The 17,412-nt window shown below is 44.4% G+C and overlaps 1 long non-coding RNA gene across 1 annotated transcript in view; it reads right to left on the minus strand.

Moving 5' to 3' along the window:
• The window catches only part of LOC137561620 (uncharacterized), a 49,551-nt gene that overhangs the window by 31,681 nt on the left and 458 nt on the right, over window positions 1–17,412 (minus strand). The window lies entirely within an intron of this gene.

Consider the following 17,412-nt stretch of genomic DNA (forward strand, 5'->3'; position numbering starts at 1 on the left):
CCCCCTGCCTAAAAGCACTGGAACTCCAAACCCATTCACCTGGGATGATTAACTTCTTGTTATCCTTTATATACTGTAGCTCCTGAACTCAGTGGCGTAGCTAAGGAGCTGTGGGCCCCGACGTAAGTTTTACAATGGGGCCCCCCCAAACACTCTATACATAACAATTGATATGGCGCACCAAAACCTGCCAATGGCAACTACAGTGTCAGAGGTGCAAGAAGGGGATAGGGAACAGTTTGTTAATGATTACCACTATTCAAAGTATCTATAGAAGTGATTATTATGAGCACAGGACCAATAGAGAGCTAATACTGTACTTGAGGGAGGGCCCTTAGGGGCCCCGATGCGGTCGCAACCTCTGCAACCCCTATTGCTACGCCCCTGTGAACTAGAAAACAACCTAAATCATGGACATACATACAGTACTTACAGGATACATGAGCCAAAAATAATAAATGCTGATCTACTTGAAGTCTCTGTATCCCTCTTCTGCAGTCCTGTCCATAGCGGCTGCTATGCTATGCATTGTGGCGGAAGAAGCCCCAGGTAAGTAGATCAGCATGTATAATTTTTGGCTAATTTATCCTTTAAGTACCTATTCCTGGAAACTTGTAAACTCCCGATGGGAGAACATACATAGTTCATGTATTGTAGATAGTATTCTTACAAGAACATACATATCTAGATTGTATCCCTGCTGGTATTAAAACCTGGAACTTTAGCACTGCAAGGCAAAATTGCTGAGAGCTTAAGCACTGTGACTGTTAGGATTCCTCCTGTGACGTGTTCTGTCCATTGCAGGTGGTGCCGCAAATGGACAGTTCTGGCTTGTCAGTCTGCATTCGGTTGCGCATTCGCAGTGAGCTATATTGTCATTTGCAATTGCTCTGCAGTTATGAACAGCTCAGAATACTGTCATTATTCCACTAATGGTTTGCTGCAGCTGAGCTGAAGCCAGATAGCCCTGGATTTCCTGCATGCATGTTCTTGCATAGAACTGCATGCATTTGTTATGATGGTCTTTCAGCTAGCAAATGGGATTCAGGCCAGCACAGGATTGAGTGATTGCCATTCAGCTGTGTGGAGATTTGCATGCTTGCATCCATTGGCTGATGCAAGCATAAAAGCCTGCCTCTGCTGTTAGACTGCGCCCCATCATAGTTTCAGTCTTAGCCTGTCTAGCTGTTACTACTGGGCCCTTGTTCCTGGTTCTGTGTTGCCTTGCGTGGATTGCGCTGACTCCTGCAGAGGAGTAGCGAATCCTTCCTAGTCCTGTTCCTGTTACCTTGCGTGGATTGCGCTGACTCCTGCAGAGGAGTAGTTAATCCTTCCTAGTCCTGTTCCTGTTACCTTTTGTGTTGGCCTGTGTGTGAATACTTGCTGTCGCCGAGTCAGTGACTGGATTAGCAAGCGTTCATTCTGTTTGTCTCAAGTCCTTGTTTATGTTTAGTCAGATCCGTGGTACATTTGAACTGACAGGACCCCAGGGATTTTGTACAATAGTTAGTTCTGTTATACTGTTTAATACTACCTGTGATTATCTGTGTTTGACCTATTGCCTGTTTATCTTGCTCTGTCTGTCCTGTCTTGTGGATTGCGCCATCTCCAGCGTAGGAGTGGCGAATCCTCTAGTCCTGCTCTTGTGAGGTATGCCATCGCTGCGGTCGCAATTGGCTGCCTCACTCCAGTCTGTCTTGTATATGTCTGAATGTTTGCTAATGCAAGAGCAGCGCAATATCGCACTGCGCTGCCATTGCGTTTTATCAGAGGCCCAGAGCTGCAGTTGCTCTGGGCAGCCTGTGTAGCCTCTTCCATAATTCAGCTCTCAGCCTTGTTTTACTGGCTGGTCAGAAAGTATGCCCCCCCCCCCCCCCAGCGTAACAGTGACACCCATGCAGGTCTGTGTTATATCACCTAAAAGATGACCCAGCCCCTCCAGTATCTACACTACTTCTCGGTTGTTTTCAGGCAGCACCTTAGGCTACATTCACAGTAGTGTACTGTGGTGGGGCATAATGGCCACTTTGTAACAAGGCTTTCCACGCTGCATTGCACCACCTATAGCAACGTTCACATTGCGTCAGGTGTATTGTGGTTTAATGGCTTACGTCATCAAAATGCACTGCATTACCGCAAATCACGCACAATAACAGTGCTTGTGGAGCATAATTTTTTATTGACTGTATGCTTCACTGTACTTAACTGTATGCAATGCAATGCGATGATAACATTCGGCGCTGCTTTCCTGATCCATTGCGTTCCTGCTGTTACAGGGAGCACAATGCAATGGCCACTGTGAATCTAGCCTAACAGCACTTTGGGCTGATGCACACCGAGCGGCTTTTTCCAGCGTTTCTGCAGCCGCTTGCGGCTGCAGATCTGCTTGGTCAATGTATCTCAATGGGGTGGTGCACACCAGAGCGGGAGGCGTTTTGCAGAAACAAAAAATGCCAGTGTGAGGCATTTTTTGGATTTCGGATGCGTTTCTGCCTCAATGTTAAGTATAGGAAAAACGCAAACCGCTCTGAAAAACGCCTGTTCAGAGCGGTTTTGCCGGCGTTTTTGTTACAAAAGCTGTTCAGTAACAGCTTTACTGTAACAATATATGAAATGTACTATACTGAAATCCACTGCAGCAATCCGCAAAACGCTAGCAAAACGCCATAGAAAAATAAGAAAAAGCGTTTCAAAATCTGCTAGCATTTTGCGGATCTGCTAGCGGTTTTTGGTGTGCACCAGGCCTAACTGCACCTTTTAGGGTGTGCTCAGTAGGTAGCAGCAGTGTAAGGGAGTCTAGCCCACTGACTCCTTACTGAATAAGTGCTAGCTTACGGAACAGAAAGAGAGATCTTGTGTCAGAGGCATAGCCTTTAACCATTACACTACATGCAATACTTGTGTAGCAGGCAATGTAGGTATTGAATATGTTACATGAGTTATACAGATCATGTAAGGAATTATATATCAAGTAAAACAAAGATAAGACGGCACACTACTGGCTGCAAAACTTGTGCTGTATTGAGTGGACAAGAACACTACATGTTACGGGTAAAACTATCCTTCATCAGGTGTTAAACGGATGAAGGATAGTTTTATCCATAACATGTAGTGTTCTTGTCCACTCAATACAGCACAAGTTTTGCAGCCAGTAGTGTGCCATCTTATCTTTGTTTTACTTGATGTTGCAAGCTGTGTGAGCAATCCAGCTGAGACCAGGTACCGGCAACTTTCCAGGCCAACCAGACCTGTGAAGCTGTTCATCCAGCAATTTCCATTACACATAAGGCATTATATACTTTGCATAAGGTCCAGAAATGTTTATGCCTGCACAAGTAAAGTTTACAGGGGTGAATATACCCCTATGCGTGGTTCTAAGGCTAGATTCACAGTGGACCATTGCAGAATGCACGTGTTAGGCTCCCTGCACACTGCAAATCCGTTTTGCGATTCCGATTTTCAATTCCGATTTTCCCTGAATGCAATCAACAGAAAACGGATAAAAAAAACGCAGCATGCAGTAATGATTAAAAATCGGAATCGGATGTAAAAAACGATTAAAAATCGGAATTGGAATCGCATGCAGTGTGCAGGGAGCCTTATAATGTGTGTGAACTGCAATGGAGACTGAACATAGACTTTAATTCAGAGCCTGCATGCAGTGAGTAATGCGCTCAGTTAGGGCTTGTTTACACTATCAGTGTTTGCTGATTTTTTTAAGCACTGGCAATTTTGCCAATCGCTCTAAAAGCACTTGTGTAATGATATCCTATGACAGTGTTCACATTTGAGGGTTGCAATTTTTTTAAAAATCACAAGAGCACTACCTGTACCATTTTCTGAGCGCTTTGGCTCAATGGCAGGTATAGGGAAATCGCAAAGTGCTTGACTTGTGACTTTGATGAATACATTGGGCCTGATTCACAAAGCGGTGCTAACAGTTAGCACGCTGGTGAAAAGCCCTTTATCATGCCTAAACTCAGTTTAGGCATGATAAGTTTAGGTGTAATAAGTTTAGGTGTGATAAGTTTAGGCATGATAACTTTAGGCGTGATAAGTTTAGGTGTGATAAGTTTAAGCGCCAAATGGGTTAGCACCGCAGTGCACAGCTGATCAAAAGTTTTGCACTAGCAAAGTCTGGTGCACTTTGCATAAAGTTTAATGGCGCTGCTTTGCGTGCGGGACTTTGCGCGCGATCTAAACTTATCTAAACTTATCATGCCTAAACTTATTACACCTAAACTTATCACACCTAAACTTATCATGCCTAAACTGGCTTTTACCAGCGTGGTGCAATGGTTATCATGCCTAAAGTCTCTAACTGGGTTAGCACCGCTTTGTGAATCGAGCCCATTGTATTTATTAATTTCCGGGTTAAAGAGTTCACTTCCTGGTATTTATTTCAGGAAGTGAAAAATCAATCGCTCCGCAAAAGCGCTCAGGAAATCGCTTTTCTAAGCCAAAATCGCACTGAAAGTGCTTTCAAAATCACCCCATAAATCGACAGTGCTTGCGATAATGCTGGCGATTTATAATGTGAACAAGGTCTTACAATGCAGTAGTGTGAACAGCTCCAAATAATTGTATTGGCAGTGAGTTGACAGGCAGAATTATTCTGCAACACAACTGGGCACTGTGAACTAGTCCTTACTCATAATGCACTGGCTAGTATGTGAGGTAAACCTCAAACTGCCACACAGACGGCATAGGTCCCAACTGTCCCTCTTTTGGAGGGACAGTCCCTCTTTGGGAGCCCTGTCCCTCTTTCCTCCTCATTTGTCCCTCTTTCTGTGTAAATACATATATTTCTCTACTAAAAAAATGTGTTTGATTGACTCTAAACTTTATCCCCTTCCTTTAAATTGATATATTACTAATTTTAGAATGTCAATATGAAGGAAAATGAACCAGGATAGAAAGGACCAGTGTAGTTTGAATTATAAAAAAACATATTTTTCTTATGAAATTGTTGTGGCGGGTGCGTGACCAGGGGTGTGGCAGGGGCGTGGCTTAAGTTTACCTATTTCTCATCTCAGAAAGTTGGGAGGTATGCAGACGGAATATAACAATATATTCCTAGAGGATTTTAGTATAGTGTAACGGAAATTCAATTGTATTAAAATATCGTGCCTAGATTACCCTAAAAACTATACTGTACAGCACTGCCTGTATATTTTTCACACAAGGAGCTCTGAGATTCCAAATACTGTAGGGACCATGGAAAACGCTAAATTCTGTTATTGAACATGTTGCTACTCCTGATTTCATTTTTCTCAGGATGCACAGGATAATACTGCCACCTTGTGGAAAAATCCATACAAAACCATTACCCAGTTCAGACAAGAGCTGCCAGACTTTAATATTAAACCTCTGGCAAAGTAAACTGTTTTAAGTGTATGTTTGCTTGTCTTGGAACCATCTATAAATTGCCCTAATATATCAGTATAAGAGAAGCCCATTGCTACAAGTGCAAGGATTGCGATCTGATTAGGTTGTAGTATATTTATGTGTGTCTAAAACACAACAGAGAGGCAAGCACCGGTCAAATAATACAAGAGCTTTTCTATGTCAAAGATATATTTGCATCACCCAAGCGTGCAGAAGGGGAATAGTAATAATACAGTAAACAACAAACAAGGCCTTTCCCCATAAAACCGCATCACAACAAATTAGAAAAATATCAAAAAAGCTTTAACTAAGTCACAATTGGTTTCCACAATAAAAACAATTAAAATACATCTCCAGGGTACAATACAATACAATAACATTTGTAAAGCGCTTTTCTCCCATAGGACTCAAAGCGCATAGCTGTGTCTCAGATTAATACAGGGTTTCAGGCTGGGTTGTGTTACAGAGGAGATAGTCAGATGTTCATGAATGCCAGACTGAAAAGGTAGGTTTTCAGTTTAGACTTAAATGTTTCCAGGGATGGGGCTGTCCTGATTGGGTGTGGCAGGGAGTTCCAAAGTGTAGGGGCAGCATGACAAAAGGCTCTGTCTCCAAAGGTTTTGAGGTGGACTCTGGGGGTGACCAAGGTGTTACGTCCTTTTGATCTAAGATTGTGGGGGGTGTGATGTAGTTGCAACAAGTCCTTCAGGTATCCAGGGCCCAGATTGTGCAAGGATTTGAATGTCAGTAAGCCAATCTTAAACAGAATTCTCCATTTTATCGGTAGCCAGTGGAGTGAGCTCAGGGTTGGTGTTATGTGGCAATGGCGGGGTTGGCTCGTTAACAGCCTTGCGGCGGCATTCTGTACTAATTGCAGGCGGCGTAAGTCTTTCTTATGCAGGCCTGTGTAGAGGACGTTGCAGTAGTCTAACCTTGATGTGACGAAGGCATGAACTAGGGTTGGAAGATCCTCTGAAGGAATTAGGTGTTTAATCCTTGCAATATTCCTTAGGTGAAAGAAGGAATGTTTCACAACAGCTGAGATTTGATTCCTGAAGCTTAATTTCCCATCAATCAGTACTCCCAGGCTGCGCACACAGTCTGAGTTGTTCAGGTCTGAGCTCCCTATCCTTAGCGGTGTTGGTTGAGACTGGGGCTGCTTTGCTGTTGAGCCCTGGCCCTCGATAACAAGAACCTCAGTTTTGTCAGCATTAAGTTTTAGCCAATTATTATTCATCCACTCCTGAAGCTCAGCTAAGCATGCGTTTATTTGTGGAGTAGGGTCTGTGACGTCAGGTTTGAATGACAAATATAGCTGGGTGTCATCAGCATAGCAATGATATGTCAGGCCATATTTTTGTATGATTTCTCCAAGTGGCAGCATGTATATGGTGAACAGTAAAGGGGATAATATTGCGCCCTGAGGTACACCGTATTTTAGTGGTACAGGGTTGGAGAGGAAGGGCCCTAAGGCTACCCTTTGTGTTCTGCCAGCCAGGAAGGAGTTGAACCACCGGAGAACAATGCCATCTATGCCACAGTACTCTTGTAGCCTGTTGAGTAAGATTTCATGATCGACTGTGTCAAAAGCCGCTGAGAGGTCGAGCAAAATCAGGATGGAACATTGACCCTTGACTCTTGCAATGAGCAGATCATTGCAAATCTGGGTGAGGGCTGTTTCACAGCTGTGATATTTCCTGAAACCAGATTGAAGAGGGTCAAGGATGTTGTTTCTGGAGAGCCTGGCTTCAAGTTGGAGGTAGACAGCCTTTTCAATAACTTTTCCCAGAATGGGGAGGTTTGAGACAGGTCTGTAGCTATTTAGAGCATCTGGGTCTAAGGATGGTTTCTTGAGTAGAGGCCTGACGATTGCTTTGGTACACACCAAATTGTATGAAATAGATCATACAGTGGTGTGAAAAACTATTTGCCCCCTTCCTGATTTCTTATTCTTTTGCATGTTTGTCACACTTAAATGTTTCTGCTCATCAAAAACCGTTAACTATTAGCAAAGATAACTAATATTGAACACAAAATGCAGTTTTAAATGATGTTTTTTATTATTTAGTGAGAAAAAAACCTCAAAACCTACATGGCCCTGTGTGAAAAAGAAATTGCCCCCTGAACCTAATAACTGGTTGGGCCACCCTTAGCAGCAATAACTGCAATCAAGCGTTTGCGATAACTTGCAACGAGTCTTTTACAGTGCTCTGGAGGAATTTTGGCCCACTCATCTTTGCAGAATTGTTGTAATTCAGCTTTATTTGAGGGTTTTCTAGCATGAACCGCCTTTTTAAGGTCCTGCCACAACATCTCAATAGGATTCAGGTCAGGACTTTGACTAGGCCACTCCAAAGTCTTCATTTTGTTTTTCTTCAGCCATTCAGAGGTGGATTTGCTGGTGTGTTTTGGGTCATTGTCCTGCTGCAGCACCCAAGATCGCTTCAGCTTGAGTTGACAAACAGATGGCCGGACATTCTCCTTCAGGCTTTTTGGCAGACAGTAGAATTCATGGTTCCAACTATCACAGCATGCCTTCCAGGTCCTGAAGCAGCAAAACAACCCCAGACCATCACACTACCACCACCATATTTTACTGTTGGTATGATGTTCTTATGCTGAAATGCTGTGTTACTTCTACGCCAGATGTAACGGGACACGCACCTTCCAAAAAGTTCAACTTTTGTCTCGTCGGTCCACAAGGTATTTTCCCAAAAGTCTTGGCAATCATTGAGATGTTTTTTTAGCAAAATTGAGACGAGCCTTATTGTTCTTTTTGCTTAAAAGTGGTTTGCGCCTTGGATATCTTCCATGCAGGCCGTTTTTGCCCAGTCTCTTTCTTATGGTGGAGTCGTGAACACTGACCTTAATTGAGGCAAGTGAGGCCTGCAGTTCTTTAGATGTTGTCCTGGGGTCTTTTGTGGCCTCTCGGATGAGTTTTCTCTGCGCTCTTTGGGTAATTTTGGTCGGCCGGCCACTCCTGGGAAGGTTCATCACTGTTCCATGTGTTTGCCATTTGTGGATAATGGCTCTCACTGTGGTTCGCTGGAGTCCCAAAGCTTTAGAATTGGCTTTATAACCTTTACCAGACTGATAGATTTCAATTACAGTACTTTTGTTCTCATTTGTTCCTGAATTTCTTTGGATCTTGGCATGATGTCTAGCTTTTGAGGTGCTTTTGGTCTACTTCTCTGTGGCAGATAGCTCCTATTTAAGTGATTTCTTGATTGAAACAGGTGTGGCAGTAATCAGGCCTGGGGGTAACTACAGAAATTGAACTCAGGTGTAATAAACCACCTTTAAGTTATTTTTTAACAAGGGGGGGCAATCACTTTTTCACACAGGGTCATGTAGATTTGGAGTTTTTTTTTCTCACTAAATAATAAAAACCATCATTTAAAACTGCATTTTGTGTTCAATTAGGTTATCTTTGACTAATAGTTAACGGTTTTTGATGAGCAGAAACATTTAAAGTGTGACAAACATGCAAAAGAATAAGAAATCAGGAAGGGGGCAAATAGTTTTTCACACCACTGTAAATAGAATATTACAATGTTGCAGCTTCCATTACAACACCCTAAATTATAAGGGAATGCAGATCAAATGAATTGGATAGCTAAAGTGCTAACATGAAAAAACATGTCTGTCAAAAACAATAATAAATAAAAGTGCTAGTGCTAGAAAAAGGAGGATGCCCCCCTGCGTGCACCAGGAGGTGCCTTCGCGATTCGCCGCCACTGTGGCTTCTACAGGGCAAGTGGCAGGCGAATCGCGAAGGCACCTCCTGGACACACCATACTTCCACCCCAACTCTTAGCGGTTGGTAAGCTTCTTATCCACACCTCTGCACGCTGTTTTCTGCTGGCGCTGTCCAGATTAGTGGTCACCTTTTGCACATTGTTGTTTCCAGAACTAGCCGGTCTGATTCCTCTATTGTACACTTTTCACTATTACTTGTATTTTCCTCCTGGGGGATGCCTTGTTGGGAGCACAATATAGGTGCATGCAGACACAGAGGCGCTCAAACCTACTGCTTGACCCACTGAGTTGTGCTCCCATTTTTGCCTGAGGAAGCGGGGTCACGCCCGCGAAACGCGTTGCATTTGTGGAGTTGAATAAATTATTTGTCAATTCTGTTTTATCGAGACTCGAGTGAGTTTTCTTTTTTTTAAGAGGGAGGTAAGTCTACCCTAACATCCCCCTCTGCTTTTAAACGGTTTTTAAAACGTTTTAATCTACTCTGGCGCCTCTGTATACCGAGCTTTTGCTGATCTTCTAGTCCACCCTGGGTGGAGGAGTGCATCCCCAGCTACTATCTACAGAGAGCGACTTCTTAACCTGAGTGGGGTCAGGTCCTAATGCTCCCCACCTGCATTTAAAGTGGTTGCCTATGGGTAACCCGTGTTTGTGAGTATATACACATAAAATTGCATTGAACTCTTCATTTTACCTGACAATACTGCACCATATTGGGCTCTCGATTCTCTTCTTGTTTTTAAAGGGGAACTGAAGAGAGAGGTATATGGAGTCTGTCATGTTGATTTCCTTTTAAGCAATACCAGTTGCCTGGCAGCCCTGCTGATCCTCTGCCTCTAATACTATTAGCCATAGCCCCTGAACAAGCATGCAGCAGATCAGGTGTTTCAGTGGCTCAGACTTTAAAGTCAGATCTGACAAGACTAGCTGCATGCTTGTTTCTGGTTTTATTCAGATACTACTGCAGAGAAATAGACCAGCAGGGCTGCCAGGCAACTGGTATTGCTTAAAAGGAAATAAACATGACAGCCTCCATATACCTCTCTCTTCAGTTCCCCTTTAAGCATGTAGGGGGGCATCCTCCTTTTTCTAGCACTAGCACTTTTATTTATTATTGTTTTTGACAGACATGTTTTTTCATGTTAGCACTTTAGCTATCCAATTCATTTGAACTGCATTCCCTTATAATTTAGTGGGTTGTAATGGAAGCTGCATTATTTATTATTATTTATTATTATTTAGTATTTATATAGCGCCGACATATTACGCAGCGCTGTACAGTATATATATATCTTGTCACTAACTGTCCCTCAAAGGAGCTCACAATCTAATCCCTACCATTGCCATATGTCTATATTATGTAGTGTAAGTACTGTAGTCTTGGGCCAATTTTAGGGGGAGCCAATTAACTTATCTGTATGTTTTTGGAATGTGGGAGGAAACCGGAGTGCCCAGAGGAAACCCACGCAGACACGGAGAGAACATACAAACTCTTTGCAGATAGATATTCTATTTATGATTTTTCATACAATTTGGTGTGTACCCTGGAGATGTATTTTAATTGTTTTTATTGTGGAAACCAATTGTGACTTAATAAAAGCTTTTTTGATATTTTTCTAATTTGTTGTGGTGCGGTTTTATGGGGAAAGGCCTTGTTTGTTGTTTACTATTTATGTGTGTCTGACAGATTTCAAGTGTAGTTGTTATTATTTTTTTCCCGCCTGAATAATTACTTAATGTGTGATAGCAAATGGTTTATTCTGTGTGAGGTTGCACAGATTTGGATTATCACTCATACATTGTACAAATGAGGCCTTTCATGTGGATGACTTTCCTGGGTAATGAACACACCTGAGTCCATTTATGAATCAATTATGAACAGCCAGTGATCACTGACTTCTATCAGGCCACTAGATTTGACAATTGCCTAACGTTCACATCAGTTACCCACCAGTTAAAGGATACCCGAACTGACATGAGACATGATGAGATAGACATGGGTATGTACAGTGCCTAGTACACAAATAACTAGGCTGTGTTCCTTTTTTTCTTTCTCCGTCTGAAAGAGTTAAATATCAGGTGTGTAAGTGGCTGACTCAGTCCTGACTCAGACAGGAAGTGACTACAGTGTGACCCTCACTGATAAGAAATTCCAACTATAAAACACTTTCCTAGCAGAAAATGGCTTCTGATAGCAAGAAACGAGGTAAACAGGGGAATTTCTTATCAGTGAGGGTCGCTCTGTAATCACTTCCTGTCTGAGTCAGGACTGAGTCAGCCACTTACATACCTGATGTTTAACACTTTCAGGCAGAGAAAGAAAAAAGGAACACAGCCTAGTTATTTGTGCGCTAGGCACTGTACATACCCATGTCTATCTCATCATGTCACATGTCACTTCGGGTGTCCTTTAACTCTGCTTGCATGCGTCTCAATCAAAATACATTAATGGACACCAGAGCCAAAATAACCTTGAGAAACGGGGGAGCAGGCATACGGTATACTGTGACCTGTCCTGATGCCTACCGCTCCCCCTGTGCTCCTTTTTACCCCTGCATCCAACCTAAATGCCCCTCCGGCAGCCTTTTCCGAGTCGCCGGAGTTGGGCACTACTGTGCAGGCGCTGGGCGGGCTTCCCATGGCCTGGAGCGCTCTGTACATGTGTATGACGTCACTACGTCATGCGCATGACGTCATCCACATAGCGCTCCCTGCCACGGGCGCATACTGTAGGACGTGTGCAGCCCGCCCAGCACTTGAGCAGTAGTGCCCAAATCCAGCTACCAAGGGGCATTTAGGTAGGATGCAGGGGCAGAAAGTAGCACGGGGGAAGCGGTAGGCATCAGAACAGGTCATAGCATATGCCTGCCCCCCCCCCCCCCCCCATCCCATTTCTCTAGGTTATTTTGGCTCTGGTATCCTTCATTACCAATGTGGATACTTACATTAGTTAGAGCAGGTACCATTGATATAATGATGGCAAGTAGAGATGAGCAAGCCAAACCATTGGCATGAGGTGAATTTTTTGGGGCGTAGTTGTCTTTTCTTTTCTACCTCCTATAGAGTGCTCCCATATATCCTTGGAAAAGATTGAGGTCCATATTCAATTCACTTTTTCTCCTACGTTTTCTCCTGGGAGATACATTTTCATCTTCTGTTTAAAATAAATTTTCACATTCTGCTAATAGAAAAGTACCAAAAAGAAGGTGAAGAAGTATTTTCTTGCTTGCTGGTGGCTTAAAAGGCATTGTATTGATAAGGAGTGAAAATATCACCTAGGAGAAAAGTTAGGAAAAAAAGTGAATTGCATATGGCCCTCAGACTATATAGACCCTGCTCTTAACAACCAATAGGAATTAGGACATTCTCATCACTATATGCAGAGGAGAGTGAGAGTAGAAGGGTTGTCTCATTCAGTTTCCTTGTTTCGCTATAAACAGAGAATGTTGTATTGCAATGAGAGAGTCAGTGGACCTTATTAACCACTTCCGGGTTTCGGGTGGTTTGGATGATCTGTGCTGCGGGGGCTCTTCAGCCCACAGCACAGATCAGATAGCAGGCAGGGCGATCAGACTTCCCCCCTTTTTTCCCCACTAGGGGGATGTCCTGCTGGGGGGGTCTGATCGCCGCCGCGCTGCTGTGCCTAGCGTGGGGGGGGGGCTCCTCAAAGCCCCCCTCCGCAGCGCTATTCCTCCCTCTGCCTCCTTCCATCCCTCCCCTCTTCATTATGGGCTGCGCAGGACGGAAATCCGTCCTGCGCCGCCTCAGATAGGCTTCAGCCTATCAGATGCCGGCGATCCCCGGCCAATCAGAGGCCGGGGATCGCCGATCTCCTCTACGGCGCTGCTGCGCAGCAGCGCCGTATGTATGTAAACAGCGGGGAAGATCTTCCCCGCGTGTTTACATTTACCCTGCGAGCCATGATCGGAGGCTCGCAGGGTGTTCACGGAGACACCCTCCATGAACTGACATGGAACGGCCGCTCATACGAGCGGCCGTTTCCATGGAAACCGCTTCAGGATTCAGGGGCGTACTTATGCGTACGCAGAATCCTGAAGTGGTTAAATTAACTTTTTCTTCTAAGTTTCTACTAGGTAATATTTTCACACTTTATTAATAAAATGCCTATTAATCCACCCGCAAGCAAAAAAATACTCTGAATCCATCTAACAGTACTTTTTCTTCTACTTTTGGTACTTTTTCAATTGCAGAGTGCTGGAAATCTATTTTAAACAGAAGTTGAAAAATAATCCCCTAGGTGAAAACTTAGGAAGCAAAGTGAATTGAATAAGGGCTTGCGTGTGTATAAAGCTCCATCTACACCAGGGGTGCCCACACTTTTTCGGCTCGCGAGCTACTTTAAAATTCGCCAAGGCCAGGAGATCTACCAACCAACCAAGTAGACAATGAGCGCAACTAAGGAACTTTTGCTATGCAGCATGGCTGCACCTAGCGTGTGCAAGTTGTTTTTCAATATACGCTGCTAGAGCAGCACAGTTTGAGCCCCAATTGAGCCCTATATCACCTGCATTACAAGTGATATAGTATGCGTCATCTACTGGATGAATATCATATCCTGATATAGATAGATAGATAGATAGATATGTGCATGTACGTTCAATGGCCACTATGGATGGGACCCCAGGAGAGAAGATAAGAGTGGAGCTGCTTTGAGGGACACAGAGGCTGCTAGGGGCTGGAGGAAGCCCCAGATATGTAAATCTGCAGACATTTAGTTTAGCTCCTGTATCAGTGATCAACAGATAAAACCTGCTCTTAACTTACTTGCATAACAATAGGCCAGCATTTAGGACCCTGCAGCATGACTTCTGTCAGTCCGGATCCTTATCACTTCACTACTGTTGCTGGGAGTGGAGGGGGCAGGGTGACGGCTAATCAACATTCTCTTCAAAGTAGTGTCACTTCTTCCCTGCTGGATCTCGCCACAGACAGCCCGTTAGGAGGGAGGGGGAGGCGGGCTGTACATTACACAGGAGCTGTTATCTCCTGCTCTCCGGTCAGAGCACAGCTGCAGCACGTGTCTGCGAAAGCCTGAGAGAGACACTCGGGGATGGGAGGGAGCAGCCTTTCCAGGAGCAGGCCAGGCAGGCACCATTCTTCTCTTGTAAATCCAGCCCTGGGCGGAAGTGTTGCTTCCCGCTCTGCCTCCAGCCATGACACTACGTCATGGCAGAGCCGCCCCTGGCCTCTCAGCCAAGCCTCTCTTCTCCCCTGATTGGCGAGAACAGCGGCCAGCAGCAGAATCTGATAGGACGCGGCCAATTGGCCGCGTTCTACAGCTGCCAGCCACAAAATTCAATGGGACGCGGCCATGAGGCCGCGATCTACCAAACAGGCGGTCGCGATCTACCGGTAGATCGCGATCGACGTATTGGGCAGCCCTGATCTACACCATACAATTTTTTGTGCTATTCAATTTGCCATTGTTTTGCCATGGCAAATCGAATCCCGATTGGACATGTTAATTGAATCAAATCGATTAATTAAATGGAATCGCACAAAAAATTGTATGGAGTAGATGGGGCTTTAGACCAGTAGATATATCACTATGTGGATTTCATTGAATTATGTACATTGGTATATAATTGTGCGTCAACCTCTCTGGCAGTATGATTCTTTCCTGATTTTAGGGTCAGCAATACCATTTTTTCATGTGCTTCTAGACCCAATCTAATAAACAATCATACTGCAGAGAGTCCACAGCAGCCCCTGCACATTACGGACTTTCCTGGGATCCAGCATTGAAATTCTGTCTCGTGTCCTCTGGGTAGCGCTCTACTCTTATGGTGAGATTGCCATCTGTCGTCTTACAGAAGGGCATGATCAAACTACCACTCATCTTCTCTTCAGCTGTGCCTTCTGGGAGGGGGAGATGGCCATTAGAATGGGGCCTAGTGATTGCTATGCCACTGACAACAAAAAACTTTAGAACACCCAATTTGTCCTGTTTTTTTTTTTTTTTTAATTGAAATTCAGACAGTTCAAGTAAAATGAATAGATTTTAAATGGTACACAGGGTAAGTGGTGAACTACTAGAGCAGCCTTTCTCAACCTTTTTCGTCCCGAGGAACCCTTCTGAAAAATTTCAAATCTCAGGGAACCCCTGTGTCTGCGAGCGAGATTTATATAATCTATATACCCCGTATTAAAATGGGATCCATGTCCTGTGCCCCCCCCCCCCCATTTCTGTGCTGCTATATCCCATTTGCGTGCTGCTATGTTCCCCCATTTCTGTGGCTGCAATGTCCCCCCATTTCTGTACTGCTATGCCCCGTTTGTGTGACTCCGTTGTCCCTCGTTTCTGTGGTTGCAATGTCCCCCTATTTCTGCGCTGCTATGTCTTGTTTGTTTGGCTGCTTTTTTCCACCACTTCCGTGGCTGCATGTCTCGTCATTTCTGTGCTGTCCCGTTTGTGTGGCTGCCGCTGCTATATTCTCCTGTTTGTGTGTCTGAAATGTCCCCCCCCCCCCTTCCCCACGTTTGTCTGGCCATATGTGCAATAAATTCATTGGTGTCAGTGTGGAAAAAAACAAAAAACAAACCCATACTTACCCAACAGATGTTCTTCCTTGAAGCTGGGATTCTGCTTGAACTTCCGCGTGTGCCGGGACCTGGCTTCGGTTGAGTAGGCTATTTACAAATCCTTCCGCCTCTCGCTCACAGCAGCATGAAGGAATTCCTCCGCCGCTTCTGTAGATGGATGCAGAAGCGGGACTATATTGTCCTTCAGAAATGGGGAAAGTGGGACTGTTTCCCACGGAAGTGTCAAATTGACACGGAAGCCCTGGAGGGTTCTCACGGAACCCCGGTTGAAAATAGCTGTACTAGAGGTTAAAAAGGTAAAGTTACCCAAAATTGGGAAACAATATACATTTTTGTAATTTAAAAAGTGGCCTTTTCAGAAAGCAAGAAATGAGTCAATAAAGTACAGCTGTTGTGCAGCAAAAAGAGTGATTGAGCCTTGAAAATTGTTGCTACCAATTTGTACAGGTTTTTACATTTTTCTTGATTACTTACAAAACCATCCGGCGGGCATAAATGTAGTGTTGGAACACACTGTGGTACCATATCCTTCTGAGCTTTATTTGATCAGTATTGTACTATAGAGAGTAGTGTGTTGCTATGAAAAAGGAAATAAAAAATGGAAGAGAGACAGATCATCATAACACTCAAAAGTTTGCATGATAAGTTTGCTTCCAGCACAGCGAGTAAGAGGCTCCTTGGGCCAGGACAGCTACCACAGCAATCTGCAGTGCTGTGCAGTACCCTCTAGTACAGCCTTTCTCAAGCTTTTTTGGCCCGAAGAACCCTTCTGAAAATGTTCAAATCTCGGGGAACCCCTGACGCAATTTATATATAACATTTTACCTATATTAAAATTGGACTCATTTCCTCTCTATAGTATCATGGCACCTGTACCCTTTATTTAGTGTGGCCCGCTATGTCCCCCTTTACAGGTATGGCCCCCCCTGGTCCCACTTGTTAGCAACTATGGCTCTCATGTGCCCTTATTAACAAGTGTGACCCCCATTTGTGTGGCTGCTTTGTCCCCCCAGTTTGTTTGGCTGCTATGTCCCCCTTGTTTGTGTGGCTTCTTTGTCTGTTTGTGTGCTGTTTTGTCCCCTCTTTCTGTGGCTGCTTTGTGCGTTTGTGTGCTGCTGTCCCCCTTTTCTGTGGCTGCTTTGTCCATTTGTGTGCTGCTGTCCCCCTTTTCTGTGGCTGCTTTGTCCATTTGTGTGCTGCTGTCCCCCCTTTCTGTGGCTGCTTTGTCCCCCGTTTCTGTGGCTGCTTTGTCAGTTTGTGTGCTGCTTTCTCTCCCCTTTCTGTGACTGCTTTTGTCATTGGTGTCAGTGCAGGGAAAAAAAAACATACTTACCATCTGGCATCCTTTCCTCCTTGAAGCTGGGATCCTGTTTGAACTCCCGCGCGTGCCGGAACTAAAGAGCTGGCTTCGGGTGATGTGGCTGCTTTATAGATCCATCCACCGCATCACTCGCAGCAGCATGAAGGAATTCTTCCGCTGCTCCAGACCTATGGAGAAGCGGGACTATATTGTCCCGCGGAAGTGTCAAATTGACATGGGACCCCTGGAGGGTTCTCGCGGAACCTCGGTTGAGAATAGCTGCTCTAGTATGTCCATAGTTGGTCAGGGGTTCAGACTACAGCACGATAATGATCCAACACATAAATCCATGCCAGAAATACCTTAGGAAAAAATAACTAGATAGTAAGCTTGTAAACATGCAG

Source organism: Hyperolius riggenbachi, chromosome 3, assembly GCF_040937935.1.
Source record: "Hyperolius riggenbachi isolate aHypRig1 chromosome 3, aHypRig1.pri, whole genome shotgun sequence".
Lineage (NCBI taxonomy): Eukaryota > Metazoa > Chordata > Amphibia > Anura > Hyperoliidae > Hyperolius > Hyperolius riggenbachi.